The sequence below is a fragment of the Equus quagga genome, chromosome 1 (assembly GCF_021613505.1).
Source record: "Equus quagga isolate Etosha38 chromosome 1, UCLA_HA_Equagga_1.0, whole genome shotgun sequence".
Lineage (NCBI taxonomy): Eukaryota > Metazoa > Chordata > Mammalia > Perissodactyla > Equidae > Equus > Equus quagga.
Window position 1 is genome coordinate 104,542,096 of NC_060267.1, and position 21,807 is coordinate 104,563,902.

Here is a 21,807-nt window from a genome sequence, read left to right on the forward strand (position 1 = left end):
TGCTATGGTGGCATCCAACATATAAAAATGGAGGCAGATTGGCACAGAAGTTAGCTCAGGGACAACGGTCCTCAAGCAAAAGGAGGAAGATTGGCAACAGATATTAGCTCAGGGTCAACCCTCCACACCAAAAAACACACAAACAAACAAAACACAAAAAAATATGATCCAATTATATGCTGCCTACAAGACATTCATTTTAGATTCAAAGAGATAAATAGATTGGAAGTAAAAGAATAGAAAAAGACATTCCATGCAGTTTCAATTATTCAAAATGAATAAGTTCTGGAGATCTAATGTACAGCAGACTGATGATAGTTAACAATAATGTATCTTTGAAATTTAGTAAAAGGATGGATCTTACATTAAATTTCTCAATACATATACAAAATGGTAACTATGTAGAGGTGATGAATATGTTAATTAGCTTGGTGGTGGTGATCATTTCACAATATATATGTATATCAAAACATCGAGTTGTACACCTTAAATATATACAATTTTTAGGTCAATGATATCTCAATAAGGTTGTTTAAAAAAAGAGAGAGATTCCATGTAAGCACTAACCAAAAGAGAGTCAGTTGAAGAGGCTATACTAATATCAGACAAAATAGGCTTTAAGACAAAATTGTTACTAGAGACACAGAAGGACATTATGTAATGATAAAAGGGTCAATCTATCAAAAATATATAATAATTATAATCATATGTATACCTATCAACACAGCCCCAAAATATATGAAGCAAAAACTGACAGAATTAAAGGGAAAAACACACAACAAACTTTAAGAATAAATTTTAATGTTGTACTTTCAATAATGGATATAATCAGACAAAAGATCAGCAAGGAAATGAAGACTTGAACAACACTATATACCAACAGGATCTAGCAGACATCTAAAGAACACTGTATCCAGTAACAAGGGAATACATATTCTTCTCAAATACACATGGAACACTCTCCAGGATACATAATAAAACACATTTCAATGAATGAAAAAAATGAAATCATACAAAATATGTTCTCTGACCACAATGGAATGAAATTAGATATCAATAACAGAAAGAAATTTGGGAAACTCACAAATATGTGGAAATTAAACAACACATTCTTAAAAGCAGTGGATCAAAGAAGAAATCACAAGGGAAACTAGAAAATACTTTGAGATGGATGAAAGTGAAAAAAAAACAAACCCACCACACCAAAACTTATGAGATGCAATGAATGGAGTGCTATAAATGGAAATTTATAGCTATAAATGCCTATATTAAAGAAAAATTATTTCAAATCAATAACTTAACTTTCCACCCTATGAACAAAACAAAAAAGCAAACTAAACACAAAGCAAGGAGAAAGAAGGAAATATAAACAATTGAACAGAAATAAAATGTTGGTTCTCTTATAAGAGCAACAAAATTGACAAACCTTTATCTAGACTGACCAAATCACTAATATCAGGGAGGAGAGAAGGGACCTTACTATCAATCTTACAGAAATAAAAATGATTATAGGGAAATACTATGAGAAATTACATGCCAATAAAACAGACAATAGAAGATGAAATGGACAAATTTCTAGAAAGATACAAAGTATGAAAACTGACTCAAAAAGAAACAGAAAATCTGAATAGACACAAAAAGTAAAGAGATTAAATCAATAATCAAAAAACTTCCCACAAAGAAAGCCCAAGACCAGATGGCTTTGCTGATGAATTCTACTAGACATTTAAAGAAGAATTAACCAATCTTTCACAAACTCTCCCAAAAAATAGAAAAGGAGGAAACATGTCTCAGTTCATTCTATGAGGCCAGTATTATCCTGATGTTAGAACTGGAAAAGATATCACCAATAAAGAAAACTACAGACCAATATCCCTTATGAATATAAATGCAAAAATCTTCAATAAAATATTAGCAAACTGAATCCAGTAACATATAAAAAGGATTATACACCACGACAAAGTGGATTTATTCCCTGGAAAGCACCGCTGGCTTAACGTATGAAAATAAACCAATGTAATACACCAATGAATAGAATAAAGGACAAAAACCACATGATCATCTCAACAGACACAGAAAAAGCACTTAACAAAATTCAACACTCTTTCATGATAATAAACACTCAACAAGCTAGGAATAGAAGAGAATTTCCTCAGCTTGCTAAAGGGCATCAATAAGCACCAAAATCATACTTAACGGTGAAAGACCGAAAACTTTCTCACTAATATTAGGAACAAGACAAGGATGCCCACTTTGCTGAGTCTATTCAACATTGTATTGGAGATTCTAGTCAGCGTAATAGGCAAGAAAAAGAAATAGAAGGTATCCACCTAGATTGGAAAGGAACAAGAAAAACTAGCTCTGTTCGCAGATGACATGATTTTGTATATAGAAAAGCCTAAGGAATGCACAAAAAACTCTTAGGATTACTAAGTACAGCAAGGCTGCAGGAGACAAGAGGCATATACAAAAATCAATTGTATTTCTATATATTAGCAATGAACAATTTAAAGAAGAAATTAAGAAAACAACTCCATTTACAATAGCATCAAAAGGAATAAAATATCTAGGAATAAATTTAACAAAATAGACTACAACAAACTAAAGATATTCTTTGAAGGAACATTTAGATCCTTTGAAGGAACAAAGGATCCCAAGACAAAAAAAATACACTTGAAACTTTAATATAACCAAGTACAATTTTCTAAAGTCATTCTTCACAATAAGTCACAAACTACAGAGCAGCAGTTCTCAAACTGGAGCACACATCAGAATGCCCTGGAATTCTTGTTAAACACAGATAGCTGGGCCCTACCCCTGGAGTTTCTGATTAACCGGGTCTAGGGTGAGGTCTGATAATTTCCATTTCCAGCAAGTTCCCAGATGACACTGATGCTGCTGGTCCTAGGACCATACTTCGAAAAAGCCTGCTATGTCTAAATAGGAGCACGTTCTCTTGAGATTCAACCCATGAAGAAGCCTGTGCATTCCCTTTAAATCAACTTTAAAACCTCATCTGTTGCTGTTCTAAAAGAAATTACCTTGTGTGATACTACTGTTTATTTAGCAGTTTTAATCAACTCCTTTAATAAAATTCTTTATGGTAAAAAGTTCTTAGCTCCTCTGCACAGACAGCCAGGTCTCATTAAGAAAATTATTACCACAAGTGACTTTCGTAATGTGTGAATTTTGGTTCAGTGAGTTTCTTTTAGTTTTGGAACTGAGAATTATACAAGCATATATTTGGTACAAGCTCTATTGAGAAAACTTAGGCATTTGATGATATTAAATTATTTTTATACATCATTCTCTATCTCCAATCCGCATGGCCCTTGGAGTCACTGCTATAAACCAAAAGCCCTTGGCTAGAAGTAGCCCAGACACAAGTTTGGTTTGATTCATGGAGTATTTTGGAGGAAAAATACTCTTGAACCAACACTTAAAAATCAGGTGATTTCACATTAAAATTCAGATTTCCACCTATTCAAAAAAAAAAAAAAAAATCAAAAGATCTGGCAACATTGTTCCCAAATTTCTGCAAGTCCGTAATCAGCTAAAACTGGGCCATAGCTGCCCTTCAGAGAGAACTCGAGCTCTGTCTGGCCAGAGTCCCCATTCATTTCCTGTTGTCTTCAACCTGGTCCTCTTCACTCATTTATTTATCGGCCTCGCCCCGTGGGCTTTTGTATTTGGGTGCCTGGTAAGAGGGAATGGACAGTGGAGTCTCGATGTCAAAACGTACATAGAGACTGGCTTAAACTAAGTGAGGTGCAGGTACATTTCTTTGGACTCGGTCTCTTACAGGTTATTGAGTTGTATCATCTACCAGTGGGTCACTCCTACTCTTTGGAAATTCTTGCATTGGAAACCTTCAGGCTAGGATGAGCATTCTCTTAAAAGCGGCGTGTCAGGTTGAGAATATTCCTGTCTGGCGAAAAGAATAGTGTAAATGATGGGTGTGCCACAAAAACCTGGATGCAGAATGCCTATTTATTATTTTAACCTTTTTATTATGAAAGAACAGAAAAGTAAAATGTAATATATAGTTTAAAATACTATAGCGTGAACCTCTATAACTACTACCCAGTGAAGAACATGAGCACACCAGAACCCCTACAAAGCCACTTTTCAATCGTGACACTCTGCTTGCCCCTCTGAGGTAAACACTGACTTGTATGATAAACACTTCCTTACTCTTTATAATTTTTCCACCTAAATCTGCTTCCCTAACAATATCACTTACTTCTGCCTGTTTCTGAATGCCAAACTTAGAAATTTATTCTTTTGTATCTGACTTTTAAAAACTTAATACTATGTTTTTAACATACATGTTAACTGTGTCTTCTTTTTCCTCTTGATCAGCCTCACCAGAGGTTTATCAATTTTATAGGTCCTTCCAAGAGCCAACTCTTGGCTTTGTTGATCTTTCTGCCCTTCTCTTTAGTTTCTACCTTCTACTTGTTTGCACATATTGTGCTTTTTCTGACTTCTTAAGATAAACATTTGATCTTAATTCTGGGCCTTTTTTCTTTTAAGGATATACATTTTTCCATTAAGTACTCATTAATCTGTATCCTATGCATTTTAACATGAAATATTTTTTATGATTTATTTAAAATATTTCTTAATTTCCATTATATCTTCTTTAATCCAGGAGTTATTTAGGGGTATATATTCAAATTTCTAAACATATGGGGGTGATTTTCTAGTTATCTGTTCATTATTCATTTCTAGCGTAATTACAATCAGAGTACACATTCTCTGTAGTTTCAATCTTTGAAATTTGCTGAGACTTGCTTAATGATCCAGTCTATGGTAAATTCTTGTAAAATACTATGTGTGTGCTTAGAAAGAACATGGACTTCACAGTTTGCTGCACTGTGTTCACTAGAACATGTTTATTAATCATGTTTCCACTGTGATTATGGATTGTCTATGTCTCCTTGTAGTTCTGTAAAAAACTTTTTTCATATATTTTGCAGCCATGTTATTGGGTACATACAAATTTAGAATTCTATCTTCCTGGTGAATTAAAATCAATTATTAAAAAACAGGGGGCTGGCCCCGTGGCCGAGTGGTTAGGTTCGTGCGCTCCGCTGCAGGCGGCCCAGTGTTTCGTTGGTTCGAATCCTGGGCGCGGACATGGCACTGCTCATCCGACCACGCTGAGGCGGCGTCCCACGTGCCATAACTAGAAGGACCCACAACGAAGAATATACAACTATGTACCGGGGGGCTTTGGGGAGAAAAAGGAAAAAAATAAAATTAAAAAAAAAACAACCAAAAAAAACAATAGTAACACAGAGTAATGTTTTTTGGCTTAAAATCTATTTTGTCAGATATTAACATAGCTACACCATCTCTCTTGTGGTGAATGTTTAGACTGTATACATTTTTACATCTTATTCTCATTATGTATCCATATATTTAAAATAATATATTGCTTGTATAATGCACACAATTTTTGAAAACCTAGTCTGACAATTTTTGTCTTTCAACCACAACACTTAGTCAATTTATGTTTACCGTAATTACTGATCTATATGGCTTTAACTCCACCACCACTTCTTGTGCTTTACATCTTTTACTTGTTCTATGTTCCTTTCTCCTTCATTTAAATTGTTTTCTCATTAGATTTGTCCCTTTATTAGTTAGAAGTTATCAAATTTTTCTATTTATTTAGTGTTTAGTCTGTTAATTACAACATATATCCCTGACTTACAAAGGTCAAACATTAATTGACACCTTTACCCTCCTCCAAGACAACGCAAGAACCTTAGAACAGACTAATTCCATTTACTTCCAACTTTTATGGCGTTTTTGTTCTGTATTTCAAATCTACATTTTAAAAGATGAAACATTATATTGTCTTATACAGCTAATGTTCATTTACAGTTGCATACGTATTTCTCAATTTCTTTGCTTTATTTTTTTTCTTCCACACTTCTGACCTTGCATCTTGGATTACTTTCCTCCCACTTGAAGAACAACCATTAGAAATTTCTTTTGTGCAAACATGCTAGTGGTAGACTCTCCTTTGTCTATATAAAATATCTTTAACTTTGACTTTTACCTCTTTGCTTTCATTCTTGAACACTATCTTCTGCTGGGTTTAAAATTCTGGGTTAGCAGTTATTTCCTTCAGCACACTGAAAATATTATCCCACTGTCTTTTGGTTTACACTCCGCTATTGAGAAGTCAAATGTTAGTCTGGCCATCACTCTTCTGCAGTTAATACCTTTCCCCCCATTAATAATGTAAGATCTCTCTTTGTATTCTGTTTACTAAAGTTTCATTATGATGAGACTAGATGTGGACTTGAGTTTTATTTATACTGTTGTGGCTTTGTTGGACTTCCTGGATCTGAAGCTTGAGGTCATTCATCTGCTTCAAATGCTTGGCTATAACTCTTCCAATATTGCTATAGAACCATTCTCTTTCTCCTCAGTTTCCTAGGACTCTGATTATATGATGGTTAGATCTTCTTACTCTATCATCTGTCTCTTACCTTCTTTTTCACTTTCCTTTTTGTATCTTTGTGCTTTACTTTGAATAATTTCTTCTAACCAATTTTTCTGTTCACTAATTTGCTCTTTAGCTGTGTCTTAATTGCCTATAAACCTGTTCATTTTGTTTTTATATTTTCAGCTTTAGAATTTGTTTGTTTGGTTGCAATTTTTTGTTTATTTATTTTTTTTGCTGAGGAAGATTCACTCTGAGCTAACACCTGTTGCCAATCTTCTTCTTTTTGCTTGAGGAAGATTCTCCCTGAGCTAACATCCATGCCAATGTTCCTCTATTTTCGTATGTGGGTCGCCCCCACAGCATGGCTGCTGATGAGTGGTGTAGGTCCATGCCTGAGAACCAAACCTGGGCTGCTGAAGCAGAGTGTGCCAAACTTAACCACTAGGCCAAAGGGCCAGTCCCTAGAATGTGTTTGTTTTTCTAATCTACAAAGCCACATTTTAGAGTTTCCAGCCCTTGCTGAAACTAAAGTTTGGTTTTTACTTCCTTTAATTCTGTAAGTATAGTATTTTATACTCTGCATCTGGTAAGTCCAATACCCAGAATCTCTGTGAGTCTATTTCTATTGTCTGTTACTTTTGCTGGTTCTCACATATGGTGTCTTCTCTCTGTGTGTGTCTGGTTACCTCTGATTGTGGCTGAATACTGCAATTAAAAAATTATTTTTAGAGGGGCCAGCCCAGCGGCACAGCAGTTAAGTGTGCACGTTCCGGTTCCATGGCCCGGGGTTCGCCGGTTGAGATCCCGGGTGCGGACATGGCACTGCTTGGCATGCCATGCTGTGGTAGGCGTCCCACATATAAAGTAGAGGAAGATGGGCACAGATGTTAGCTCAGGGCCAGTCTTCCTCAGCAAAAAGAGGAAGACTGGCAGCAGATGTTAGCTCAGGGCTAATCGTCCTCAAAAAAAAACTATTTGTAGAAACAATTTGAGGACTAGAATCATGATATCTTCCTCTAAGAAGATTTAATTGCTTTTTATCTGGCGCCTATCGGCATTAGCTAAATGGAATCATTTTATGCTGAGTAAGCCTTAAGGTTTCTTGGCCACTGAGATAATACAAAACTGAGCTGCAGCTAATGTGAGAGTTGATTTTCTTCTAGTTCACCCTTACTCCTAGGTGTGTCTCTTCAGGGAGTCCTAACCTAAAGTGGGGAATGGTTTTACCAGGTTTTCCATGCTGGACAGGACCTAGACTACAGTTTTCATTCCCTAACCTTGAAAAGCCACCCAAGGTGAGCTTGGGCTCTCAACTTTTTTTTCCCTGATCAGCAAATGGCCACAAGACAAAAGTGGCCCCAGCACTAGCCTCGCTCCTCTGTGTTTACATTCTTTCCTAAATCTCAACTCCGTAATTTCCCACAATTTACTAGTTTGTTGATATTTAAGAAGATTTTTAAAAAGCAATTTATCTAGTTTCTTTAGGTGACTTCAGTAAGAGAGCTGGTTTGAATCGCACGGTTTACCACCAGCTAAAGTAGAACTCCCCCAGCATGCTGCTATGTACATTACCCTTGGCGCATGGTCTCACCTGGCCAGCACCCGCCTCAAGGGAAAAAAGTTCCATGGTATTCTTTGAAGAATCATAGTGCAGAGGAACTACAAAGTACGAGAGTTCACGTTATAGTTCCTCTAATTTTTTCACTCTATGACCCTGGACAAAGGTTTCTCTATAAAATGTATGGAGACAATACTTCCATAAATATCAGAAGATGAGAGAAAGGAATGCAAAAGAGCTTGACAAAGCCTACAAAACTAACAAAAGTTATAATTCTCTTTCCTCCTTTCTCGGCCCCACGGGTGGAGCCTTCATCCATGGCTCTGGCTGATTCATGCCGGCAGGCTAGAGCTCAACTGACAACTCAGGTCACTCATCACTGGCTGGCAACATTATGGAAGAAACAATATTCCAGGGTCAAAAACAGAGATACCTACTGTTATATTAGCTAGAATTTATTTTTAAATACTTCGGTGTACATAGTGTGCACACACACGTTTCCTACCAGGGGTAGCTGGTTAGTATTTGAGGTACCCTAATCAAGAATGCCTTCTCCAGGTGTGGTTGGTTGACATCTGAAAGATTAATTAGAAGTCTAAGCTCCAGAGCCAGGCTATTCCAAGTATATCAACTATAGCTATCTAAATCTGCACTAGAGGGTTCCCAAATGAGCATAAAGGAGGGTAGAAATAATTTTTCTGATTAAAATAATAGTGTTCAATATTGATGGGTCGGCTGGAACTATTGTCTAGGGACATCCAATGTTGTAAATACATGTGGGTTATAAGAATCTGGCAAACCAGGCAGCCTAACACTCCGGGTTTTTTTTGCTTTGTTTTTTAAGTTGGGCCACATGGAGATTATCACGTGAACTCTTCTTATCCAAAGGCTGTCCACACAGATGATGGCTTTGATTGAGTGACTGCAGGATTGTGAGAAATGTATATTAATACATTCAATCCTTATGAAAGAAGCTTTGATTTTTTTTTTTTTAAAGATTGTCACCTGGGCTAACAACTGTTGCCAATCTTTTTTTTTTTTCCTGCGTTATCTCCCCACCCCCCCCCCCCCGTACATAGTTGTATATCTTAGTTGCAGGTCCTTCTAGTTGTGGGATGTGGGACGCCGCCTTAACGTGGCCTGATGAGCGGTGCCATGTCCGCGCCCAGGATCCAAACCCTGGGCCGCCGCAGTGGAGCACGCGAACTTAACCACTCGGCCACGGAGCAGGCCCCAGCCTAATGCTCCTTGCAGTGGCACTCTGGACATAGGGCTCTGGTCTTGGGTCTGGACTCAACAGAGGATTCCATCACCTGATCCAAATAAAGGCTAGATATGTCCTATAACAAGAATATGTCTGCATCTGTCTCCATGGAACATTTGATGTCAGATACATATCAAAAGGACCAGGGTTGAGGCTTTTCCCAGTCTTTAAGAACAGGCTAAATGACTAACTTTTGTGCCTGCTTGCTAATAAATGTTCAAATGTGTGGCAAAATTTGGTCTGAAGTTGCCTTTATTGTTACAGACCACATGGTAGCATGATAACCTCTAATCATTGGAAGTTACAGATTTCTACCAAAAAGATTTGCACTATTAGGAGCAGTGAAACCGCCTCAGTTCAGTTTGCAACAGTTCTGGCGCATCAGATTTCCCAAATGAAGCCTGTTGGGACATAACCTCAAAGCAGGAATATCATGCTGATCAAGCTGATGTATAAACTTGCCATCCTGCAACCTCCAAGAGAAAGGCTGTTTCTCTTCAGTGGGAAAACCACAGGAAGCTATAGAGACAGCCTTGGGGTGTGGGTTTTGCAGGGCCTGGGAGCCTGCCAAAAATACCATCATTCTGTTTCTTGGCCCCTAGAATGCAAGGATACTCAATCTTTTTTTTTTTTTTTCCCCAATGATTTTCCCCCAAACCACCTGGACTCTGTATTCTACTCAAAATGATGTCATTTAAACAATTTCTGTAATCAAAGGAATAGATGGGAGGCAACTATCCCATCTACTTCCTCAAGTAAATGTAAAACAGAAGCATTTGCATTTTCAAAACAGTACTGTCTTGGATTCTTAGCAGCTGCATGTCCCTACCCTCCAAATGTTTCAAAAAATATTTAAGCTGAAAATTAACAGAAATAGGAAAGTGAACTAGGTCATAAACAGTTTTCTTGAGGAAAAACTTTGAAATTCTCACCCCCAACCCTGCATCTGACTGGAGGGCACCTAAAGTTGCTCCAGTCCACGTGATTTTCCTGATGAAACAGTTGGAAAGCACGACCATAAGAAATATATTCCTCTGGGTATCAGGATTCCCCTTTAAAAGGACAAGTTCCCGGGGCTGGCCCCGTGGCCGAGTGGTTAAATTTGCGCGCTCCGCTGCAGGAGGCCCAGTGTTTCGTTGGTTCGAATCCTGGGCGTGGACATGGCGCTGCTCATCAGACCATGCTGAGGCAGCGTCCCACATGCCACAACTAGAAGGACCCACAACAAAGAATATACAACTATGTACTGAGGGGCTTTGGGGAGAAAAAGGAAAAGAAAAAAATCTTAAAAGCAAAAAAAAAAAAAAAAGGACAAGTTCCCTAAGGACAGTTAACTGGTTCACCAAGGAGCTTAACCAGACTTCAAAACTGCTAAAAATTTAAAGTGGAATCTTTTTTTTCTCCCCAAAAGAGTATATTGGAATTCTGTGAGTGTGAGTTAATCCTACCACATCATCGTCTGACAGGCATTTGATACAGTAGGTGAGTGAACTGGGAGTTGGAAATCCTGGGCTTTCACGTAATGTCTCTGAGCCTAATGATCTCTCCACCTGATGAACTGGGAAGCCCGCATGCTAGCCACTTCACAGGAAACTTGAAAGGGATCCCGGGAAAACATCCATAAAATGATGCCAGAGGAAGACAGAAGTGCCGCAGCACTTGAAAAGATTAAGCCAAGGCAGCTGATCATCCCTCTCGTATTGCACTGGGCTCTAACCCGTTTATAGCCACAGCAAGAAAAAGCAAGATGGTTGAGGCTAAGGAAAGGCTTCTGAGAAGCAGTATGGGACAGGGACAAGAACAACTACACTGACAGGCAGCAGGCCTGGTGCTGTCACAAGAACTGCCCTCCTGGGTCTCTTATGTCCCTGACTAACAGCACAGAAAAATTGAGAATTCAGAAGGAAGACAGCCAAGAAGTCTTTCCCAAGGTTTATGTCAGCTCATGTCAAGTCGTGGGCCTGACACTGGTAACAGATACCTGTACAAATACTCAGGAAATAAGAGGATTCATTCCCTCCCCTACTACACACTCCTGGCAATATTCAACGTCAGTGGCATTTTATTTAATAATTAAACCCCTAGATTAACAGCCTACTTGAAAAGAAAAGGGAAAAGGAAAGAAAAAGACAAAGAATCTAATAACCTGCACATTAATATTTTCTCACCTCTTGAGGCCATGCCCTTTTTAAAAGAATTGCTCATCCTTTTTTGTTCCCCTCCCTTTCTGTCAACTTCTAAAGATAGAAAGGTTTTTACGGCTGTAAATTACAAAGTGCATTTATGAAAGGAAATGGAAATGGCAACTGATCTCTGCTCCTACAAAGGAGCAATGGAAAACTGTTACAGAGTGTCAACTACATGACACTTGGTATACAAGCTATCATGTAACCTTCATGGCCACTAAAAAGTCATTTTAACTATTTTCCATCTGAGGAAACTGAAGCTCAGAAAGTTTGAGATACTTGTCATAGGTCACAAAGTTAGTAGGTGGCCTTGTCCTTAAAGCCAGTGCTCATTTCTACCGCATGAACCATATCAGAATGTCCCCTTTTCTTTCAGCCAGCTCATAGTCAAAAGGTTAGCAGACGTGGAGTTCCCTTGACCTGGTGCTCTCTCTCATTCGGACCCAAAAGCCGTTTGAAGCCCCTGCAGTTCTTTTTTAAATTTTTCAATTTTTTCTTGTAAATTGTTTGTTCCCTTTATTCACAACACAGAGCTTCAAGTTACTTTTGGCCTTTTCCAAAAAATCAAACCCACCCTCAAAGGTCAAGAATTTACCACTGCTGAGGCTATTAAGAGGAAAATATTGTGAGATCTGAAGCAATTTCCCAGGAAGAACTAGTCCACTGTTTTGAGCTGGCACAGCAGAACTGAGACAGGCACACTGCCTCCTCAGGGAACATTCTGGAAGGGCCCATTGCTTGGGACTGGCAGTCATTTGCAGAGAGTGTGATGGGGTGATGTGGGTCTCATTTTTCAGGTATTAAATGCCTACTGGAATATTCTCAATAATAGGAAGCAGTGAGTGATTAGGCAAAGGACAGCAGATGTTGTGAAATAAAACTCTTATTCCTCTACTAGATCCAAGTGACGTGTATGTGTTTTTGTTTTCCTACTTATGCAGGTTATTCTACTAGGAAGTCACTTTGCACTCAGTTATTGTTTTAAATCTGCTTGCATTATGACTGAAGTCCTTCAAGTCAAACTGAACTAACAGAAAATCTGGATACGGGCAGTGGAGCAATCTTATGGATGGTTTTTAGTCAGGCTTTCTTCCTTAAGAAAGAGCATCACGGAGCTCATGTGCCACGTTTGGGATAGTGAGAGGTTTTTTGTTTTGTTTTTTTTTTGAGGAAGATTAGCCCTGAGCTAACTTTTTGCTGAGGAAGACTGGCCCTGAGCTAACATCCGTGCCCATCTTCCTCTACTTTATATGTGGGATGCCTACCACAGCATGGCGTGCCAAGCAGTGCCATGTCCGCACCCGGGATCTGAACCAGCAAAGCCCGGGCTGCGGAAGCGGAATGAGCACACTTAACTGCTGCGCCACGGGGCCGGCCCTGGGATAGTGAGAGGTTTTAATGCAGCAATGAGTAATTGCCACTTGCTTCAGTCCCCACTTTTGTTATCACTTCCCTCTGGGGTCTTTCATGAAGAGTTGACATAAAGGTAAGACAAATGTGAAGTACAACTGAGAACTGAGAGAAACACAAATTTTCTCTCCTGCCTTTACAAACAACACAAAAATATACTTTTGCATGAATTTCAATTCCAAACTGGAGTGCCAATAAAGGTCTTAAAAATATCCAAATGCTTCAGCAAATCCAGAGTCAACTGCCAAGACCCCTAAGCTGTCTAGAGTTCTGATTACGGGTAAGTTCTGACTACAGGCCTTGGGACTATTCAAATGCCCTTCAAAGCAGTCGTTGTGGGAGACTGGGCAGTTACCCCAGGGATGCTGCTACTAGTCCTCAAGACACTGATGCATACACACTGATACGGTGTCAAGATGGCTCCTCTCTTTTGCAAAACTTGTTCTGTCTGTTCACTACTGACTGTTCATCTTTGGCACACTTGCAGCCATTTTAGGATCACAAAGGAAACAGTTTCCCAATTTTAGTCTGATGGCTATAAATTCAAGATGTCTAACTTTAGTGTGTGCTTTAACCAGACCCTAGACATTCTAGAAAGGAGAAACACATAGTTTTTTCTTCCTTGTCAAGAAAAAACTAAGAAAATTTTTATGATGAAAGAATTACTTAAAACTAGGGAATGTCAGATACTATAGAATTTATCACCATCGTCACATAAAATGTTACATAAACAAGTTATAAGGACAATAATTTCGGGAATAGGATGTTCTCAAACAGTTCTTTCACATCCTCTATGGCAAAAAAGGCTATAGCGATAAGTACTTTTAGAAATACTTGGACAGGATATTGGAAGGCCCTTTAGAAAATTAAAAATTCTGCAGGAGAGCAAGCAAAACCGATCAAAGAGCTCATTGCCAAAATGTGTCCTTTCATAAATGTTAAGTCATCTCTGATGAATCCCAAAGGCTCCTTGCTTTAATATACTCTGGAAACGATCTTCCAACATAACAACAAATCATCAAAAGCATCAACTAAAGCAAATGAGATAGTAGAAGCTGGAAAGAAGCTAAATAAATATTCAGAACACTGAAATGTACCATTTGATAATAGCTACCACCCATGGCTTAATGATTAATCATACCTCCGCACTAGTAGGCGAAGGGCGTTCTGTGACCAAGTCTTAGCTGTCTAACAGACTGTGAGTTCCTGGAGGGCACAGGCTATCTTCCTTTTTTTTCCTGTTGTGTTGTTCATTTATTCAGCTACCAAATCATTAATTTTTCTTATCATTCAAAATACATTTAATCAGTGACTATCATTTTTTTTTAAAGATTTTACTTTTCCTTTTTCTCCCCAAAGCCCCCCAGTACATAGTTGTATATTTTTAGTTATGGGTCCTTCTAGTTGTGGCATGTGGGATGCCGCCTCAGCATGGCTTGATGAGTGGTGTCATGTCTGCACCCAGGATTCGAACCAGTGAAACCTTGGGCTGCCCAAGCAGAGTGCGTGAACTTAACCACTCGGCCCTGGAGGTCAGCCCCAGTGACTACCATTTGATAGGAACTATTTACCCCTTCTAAGCTAGGAATATTTCTTGTGTAAAGATGTTTAAATAAGTTGATATACTTGAATTATACAATCATGTAATATAACTTTATTATCTTGTTCAGAAGGATATCATCAGAAACTTCGGAGGCTCTCTTATTTACCTTTGTATCATCCAAAAATATATCATGAAATAGGAGCTCCAATGTTTGCTGAACTGAACTGCTATGACAATGGTCATTAAAATAAATGCATGTAAAATATATATTTGGGTGTTTTAAGTATTCAGTTTAAATACTTATACACATTGTATACAACCTGTGTATGTACAAGCATGTACATTCATAAAAGGTTTCCCAGTTCAAGCAGATGGCTTCCTTATTTCAAAAAACCAGCAGCTACTACCATGTTTCTCCCTCCCTCCCTGCCAAAGGTATTAAGGGTGAAGGGAGGAGGGAAGAAGATGAATGCATTATATAAATAAGAAGGAAAGAAGGAACATGAACAGATGATGTTTGGGGCTCTTTGCCCATCAGGAGTCAAACCAATGCACCACCAGAGCAGGGAGAACAAACTCAGAACTCTGAGCAGCTTCAGTGTCTTCCCCTGGCCCCCAGCTGGACGCAGCTGGGCCTAAAGAAACGAAATAGCTGATAAAGAGACTACACAATCTCAGAGTCATAAAACAAAATCCAGTGGTAGATCCACCCATGCATCTCCCTTTACTACAGTGGAGGAAAATGGGTCCCAAAAGAGAGATGGCTACCTCCCAAAGCCATACAGAGAGTTCAGGTGGGGCTGGCTGCAACCCCCATCCCCCAGTGTCTCATCCAGGAGAGTTTAGGAATGGTACCAAAGAAAAACTCATGGAGCAAGAGTGCTTTACAAGGATTCACAGGCATGTTTCGAGGACTTCATGAAGCCACTGAAACTCTGCAAATCAGTGTGTGGATTTTTTCATTTCAGTTGCATTTTTTCAGGGGAGCAGTTTATGGCTTTAATCAGGCCAAACAAGGTCTGTGACACAAAAAATTTAAGAACCACTATGTCAAGGGTTGGGCTTGGAGGGAAGGCTAAAAGTGAATGAGATTAATTCCAAATTAAAAGAAACCCAGATCTTCAATAACCTGACGACTATCCTTGGGCCAGGCAACCAGTGGAATCATCTAAGACGAACACAGTCCTAAACTTTCTGGTCTAGATGTAAGGAAAAAAATGTCTTTAGGCAGGCTAGGCATGTCTATGTGACTTCAGGTGACAGGGAAAGGAGTAAGCAGCATAAGCTTTAACTAACTGATTAGGTGGTCTCAGACCATGACAGGTCAGAAGCAAGGAAAAAGGCTGAGTTCTCTGGAATCTCGGGAAAGGTTCTGGCAGTAGTTGTCATGAACCACAATGGAAGATTCTGCAGCCTCTCAAAGTCAGGGCAGCCTCCATTTCCAATCAGGTCTTTCATTGTACCTGCTTACGAACAGTGAGCCCAGAAAGGGTTCCACACACGCCAGGAGACCTAATGTCATCACAGGGGTCTGTGTTTTCTTCTTATTTCTGATGTCAACATCAGTCCCAGGAGTGGGCAAAGGCCTTGGTACTTGGTCACAAGGAACTGAATACACGTCAGACATTGCAATTTCCCTGGGAAACAGAAAATATTTTCCCCACTCTATGGATGAGGAAATTGAAGCAAAGGGAGAAATGTCCAAGGTCTTTCAAGGAGGTGAAGAGCCAAGAGCTTTGAGGTCAGGGCTTGCAGCGAAAGACTCCACACTGGCTCTGGCTGGATGTTCCGTCTCCTTTTGGGAACCAAGCAGGTCTGGAGACTGAGGAAACACTAGTTGCTAAGGACAAGATGTGAGACACAGACTATATCACACAATCATACATATGGAATCTATCACACACTAAAACAGACTTGAGGCCTCAATGGGTAAATGAGATAGGAAAAGGGAACCTGGGGTTACTCATCATTTTCCAAATCAAAGATTTATGTCCCTTTCGGAAAGGAGAAGGAAAACCTGGCTGCAGCCCAGTTTTGAGTAATATTTGCCACTGAGAAGCTGTATGCAAAAATTCCTGGCACAAGCTTTGGTGAGTTCTTCCGATTGGGTTCTGGCCAGTCCTTGTAAATGACTGAGATTTAAAACCCTATCAAATCAGAGGAGCAGGGAGTATCCTTGATGCAGCACCATAAATCTCTCTCGCTAAAGCTAATTTTAAATTTAAAATAGTAATGTTAAGAGAAAACTTATCTACATATACCTATAGATTTTTTTTTTAAGTCAAGAAGGATTGAGATCGACAGCAAACAGTGATCTGAGTGGTTAGAATATGGCTATCTTCTACATCCTTAAATATATTTTCTAATTTTACTTCAATTAAAATGCATTGCTTGTGGGATAAAGAATAAAATAAATTAAGTAAAGGAAATATAAAAGCTAGTAACTCTGAGTGTCAACAGAGAGTCAGAGGTTATCTCATCTAACTGACTCATTTAACAAAAGACGAAATGGAGGCGGACAGAGAGGGGAGCACCTTGATCATGGTCACTCAGCCAGCCAGCAGGGGATGTAGAGCCAGGACCCTGGAAATCCCCGACTTCCTGGCCTCCGCACTGGCCTGCTGCAGCTGCTGGATGCCTCAGGCTAGGAAACCCCCTACGCCTGGTGCTAGGTGAGGAAGAGTTTTATACGGAATTGCAAAACTCAAAACAGCAGCTTCAAGTGTTAGAAAAGTACAGCAGATTCCAGCTCAAAGAACAGCCGAAACTAAAATGGCACTCACAAAGACAAGATGACAATTTGCAAGGAATTAGGTGCCCTAGGTTCCTGGACAACTGCTTTACTGAACAACTTCGTAAATATGCCGTGTCTTCTTGCCTCTGGCTATTATATAGACTATTCCCCGGCCTAGAATGCCTTCCTCTTGTCCTCTCTCCCATGTTTCTAGAAAGTCTTACTTGTCCTTTAACATCAACTCAGAAGTCACTGTCTGCAAGACCCTCCCTGGTTTCCCCATTTACAAAATTGCTTGGTAGTAGGATACCGTAACAAAGGATATACCTTGACTGCAGAGCACATCACAATATAAGGGAGATCATTATCGGTTTATAGGTCTGTCTCACCCTCTAGATAGTGTTCCTTAAAGGCAGGGGCTCTTTTAATCATCTTTGTATCTCTGGCACACAGCACGGATTCAAATGTCAGTTGAATAAGTGGAAGCCTGCTAAGAGTCATAGAGTAAGACTTTAATCTTTCTTCCCAAATCTAGGAGTTGCCTTTCTATCCTCTAACTGGTGCATCTGCAGAACTCTTAAGTGACAGGCTGCTTTGGGACAGAGGTTTTTTTTTAAAGAAAGTTTAAATAGCTGAGTTAAATTTGGGTACTTCATGATTCTTTAGTAACAAAGAAATATGAGAGAAGGTAGGATTATATAATATCAAAAGATAAACGGACAGATTGGCTATGACAAAGGCTAAAGAAAGTATAATTTACCATATGATGATACCAGCTGACAGATATTCTCCCTACACTACCCTCTCCCTGTCACTCCTCATGACTCACATACACAGACGCACACAAAAAGCTCCTAACAAGTCACTTTGGGAAGTTTAATCATAATCCATCAACAGAAGAGCCCATCGCATAGTAAACACCAGAACAAGCATATTATTAGGATTGCTAATCGCTCATTAAAATCTCAAGATCAGGTTTCTGGGCATATCTTGCTACATCTGTGCAGTAGGCAGGTCCCAGATGGTTTGAAAACCAAGTCTGGGGCCTGCTTCTTCATAACAGGCTGCTCCTCCAACATTGCAATGGTTGTGGGTGACAGAATTGCACAATGAGAGCAAGAATACTCTGCACACAGCCTCCTCAGGCACAGCCCTGCTCCTGACTTTGCAGATCTGAGAGAAGTTTTGGTCAACTTCTGGGTCCCAGAAACAAGGCTATTGTTGCACAAAACACCAGAAGGTGCCAACTTTACTCCTAATAGGGAAAGAGGATGGTCACGATACTCAACAGACTGGCGCCTCCCCCAACGTTGACTGGAAAGGGGTACAGGGGAACTTTCTGGGGTAATGGAAACGTTCTGTATCTTGATTGAAATGTAGGCTACATGGGTGTATACATTTGTCAAAACTTATAGAATTGTTCTCTTAGGATTCATGCATTTCACCGTATGTAAATTTTACCTAGAAAAAAAGAATCATGCACAAATATCAAACTTTAGTTAGTAGGTTTACTTTCCGCAGTAGTGTGGGCTGGCAATTTTGAAACTGCTTTCTGTGTATTCTAGACTTGAACAAGTGAGTAAAAATGTCCAGGATAATGGGAGCCAGGTTTCTCACTGTTGGGGAAAGTAGTTACAAATATGGAGGGGGGAAATTAACATCACCAAAGGGGATAAGATACACCATGTGCCTCCTAACAGGAGGATACAATATTACTTCTTTGGCATTCCCGCCAAAAATTCATAACCTGAATCGAATCATAAGGAAACATTACACAAATCCAAATCTAGGGAAATTCTACAAAATAGCCGGCAAAATATCAAAATGTTGAAGTTAAGTAAGACAAAGAAAGGCTAAGGAAGTTTTCCAGATTGAGGGAAGCCAAAGAGACATGACAACTCAATGCAATGCTTGATCCTGAATTGGATCCTGGTCTGAGAGAAGAAACCTATATATGGAACATTCCTGGTACAAACAACCACATTTGAAAAATAGACTATGGATTAGAAAATAGTATTGTTCTTAGGAAACAGACATTGAAGTATTCAGTTGTAAAGGACCACAATGTCTCCAACTTACTCTGTTTCAAGAAAAAGAGAAGGGCGAGGAGGAAGCAGGGAGGATAGTAGGGGAGAGTACACACACAAATGGGGCAAAACGCAAACAATTGGTGAATCTGGGTAAAGGGTATACAGGAGTTCCTTGTACTATTCTTGCAACTTTTCTGTAAGTTTAAAATTATATCAAAATAGAAAGTTACCAAAAAAAAATACCCTAACTTCTTCAAAAATATTTAGGTGAAAGGCTAATAATAACCCACTAACTTAATGCATTATGAGAAATTCTTTCAAGAATACTGGTTTCAAAATTATACTTTTCCCTCTGGTAGCAACTCCAGAAAACTCTAGTTGGCTCTAAATTTGTTTTTAGTACTCAAAAACAACTCATATAACTTCAAATAAGGGTTTTTGAAATTCCAGTGGCAGAAACAGTCACTTTAGGAAGTCTTGCACGGCAATAAACAGAAACTAGAATGAAAGAGACTCCTCACCACCCCCCCCTCCAGATTCTTCAATATTTTCTCTGTACAGTGGGACAATGCACCTGGCTCTATGCCAGGCTAAAATCAAACAGGGTAAGAAATGATGGATGTGTAGAGGATTCGGCCTTCTCTGCCAAAGAAGCAGAGAACTGTATTCTTCACCACCTCAGGCCTTAGAGAAGGTCCACGCTTATATATATGTAAGCTGATGAACAAGAGCATTCTTACTCAGCAGAGTAAGAATTATCCACCTCCCCAGTCTTTCTGTCTGTATTTGTGGTTAAATCAAGACACAAGGATGGCCTTGGTCCTACGGAAAAAAAGCAAAAATACTGAAAACTACCAAAGGAAAAAATTACTTCATGAATGTCAAAGGAGAATTTTCTAAAAGTCATTTTTAGCCTCAAAGAATCTTTTTGAAACAATAACAACTATGATATGACTCAGTATAAAAAATATTACGCTAAGTATGCGTTAAGAAAAATTCACATACACAGAGACGAAAATGTAATTGGATTTGTCATTTCAAAGTTTTAATGTTGGGTTTGCAGATAATAGAGAATGACATTCTCCTAAGCGAATAAAGAAGTTAGCCAAGTAAGTAAATGCTGTGTTTCTACTGTAAGGAAATACGTGCACCAATGAAGCAACCTTTTCAGCACAAAAGAAATTTAATACCCAGACCACATGAAAAGTGATCGCTATGGGAATAGCACAGCTGTGAAAATCCAAGTCAGTTTGTATTAAATCGTCCAGCATGTTTATGTAAAGCAGGACTCTCAGAATGACCACCAAGAGGAAATAATTTTGCCAACAAAAAAGTGATACCTACATTTAATATAATGCTTACAACAAGTGTGAAAGAAAAATGCAAAGCTATTCTCTTTTAAAGAATGTAAGGGACCTCAGTTAGCTGGTATGCTCGAGATTCTTTTATAAACAGCATCTCAATGGCTAATTTAATTAGAACTAGAATAAGACAGAATGAGTGTTTGCATTTCACTTAGAGAACGCAGTTATCTTTATTTCACTGACTAGTCAATCTACATAAAGCACAGAAAAACTTCTGGCACCTGTGCCAAATGATTTCAATATGAAAATCAATACTGCCAAGCTATTTTGAGACCAATTAGCTCAGCCATTCAAAGAAAAAAAATGGGCTCCACTAAAGAGCAGATAATCCTAAAACTTGCATTTCTGAAGACAAAAGTGCACGCAGTCCTCTTGAGGCCCTGACTTGAGCAGATGTAAGACACCTTAAAGAAACTCAAGAAAGAATGAGCTCATGGGTAACTGGTGAAAAATGGTAAGCTTTCCATCTCAAAGTAGGCACTTGGGATGCATAATGATATAACAGGAGCTTAGTTTACTACTAAAGGAAAAAGAAAATTACTCTAAATTTTTGAGCACCTAAAATTAACCAAATTTATCAATATCATTTGCCAAATCTAAGTTACTTTTTAGAGAAACTGGTCAAAACTGTGCTTCTCCTAAGATGATCCAAGTTTTCAAAGAAAGCTTGTCAACTCAGAGTGGAGAGAATTTCCCTAGAATTCAATCCCTTCCATACTGCCAGATGTAGGTTACACAGCAAAGAAGTCCCAAATTATAGCTGAGAAGCCACAGTTTGGGATTAATGAACCTAACACTATTTTGCATAACACCCCAACATGAAAGTTTTATCAAGAATCCTGCGTTTTTAAAGCCCAGGTTAAATCACGGGGCAGTGAAAGGCTTAGAGAGGCATCCAATAGGAAATTAGCTGTAACACACAGTATACGTGTAAAAATAACTCAGGCTGTCTCAAAGCCTATTAAAAAATGAGACGCCATCACTGTAGTTTTGAGATACATCAGCCGTTTCCCATTACAATGGAGGACATACCAGGTCTATTTTTAGAGCCTCTGGAAAGATCAAAGCTGAACTGAGCCCTTGTATTGGCTCCTCATCCAGGCCCATAATCTCTCTTTATGTTTTCTTTGACGTTATGTAGATCTCCAAAGACACACCGCCAGGACTGCCTGGTATGCCCCGTTCTCTGAGTAACACTTAAAAATTGCTCTACGACGGTCCATCCGGAGGAGGAACCCTCTGGGGAAGAGCA

The 21,807-nt window shown here is 39.1% G+C and overlaps 1 protein-coding gene across 3 annotated transcripts in view; it reads right to left on the reverse strand.

The window, feature by feature from the left end:
• ATG7 (autophagy related 7) overlaps positions 1 to 21,807 on the reverse strand; it is a 258,483-nt gene that overhangs the window by 138,566 nt on the left and 98,110 nt on the right. The window lies entirely within an intron of this gene.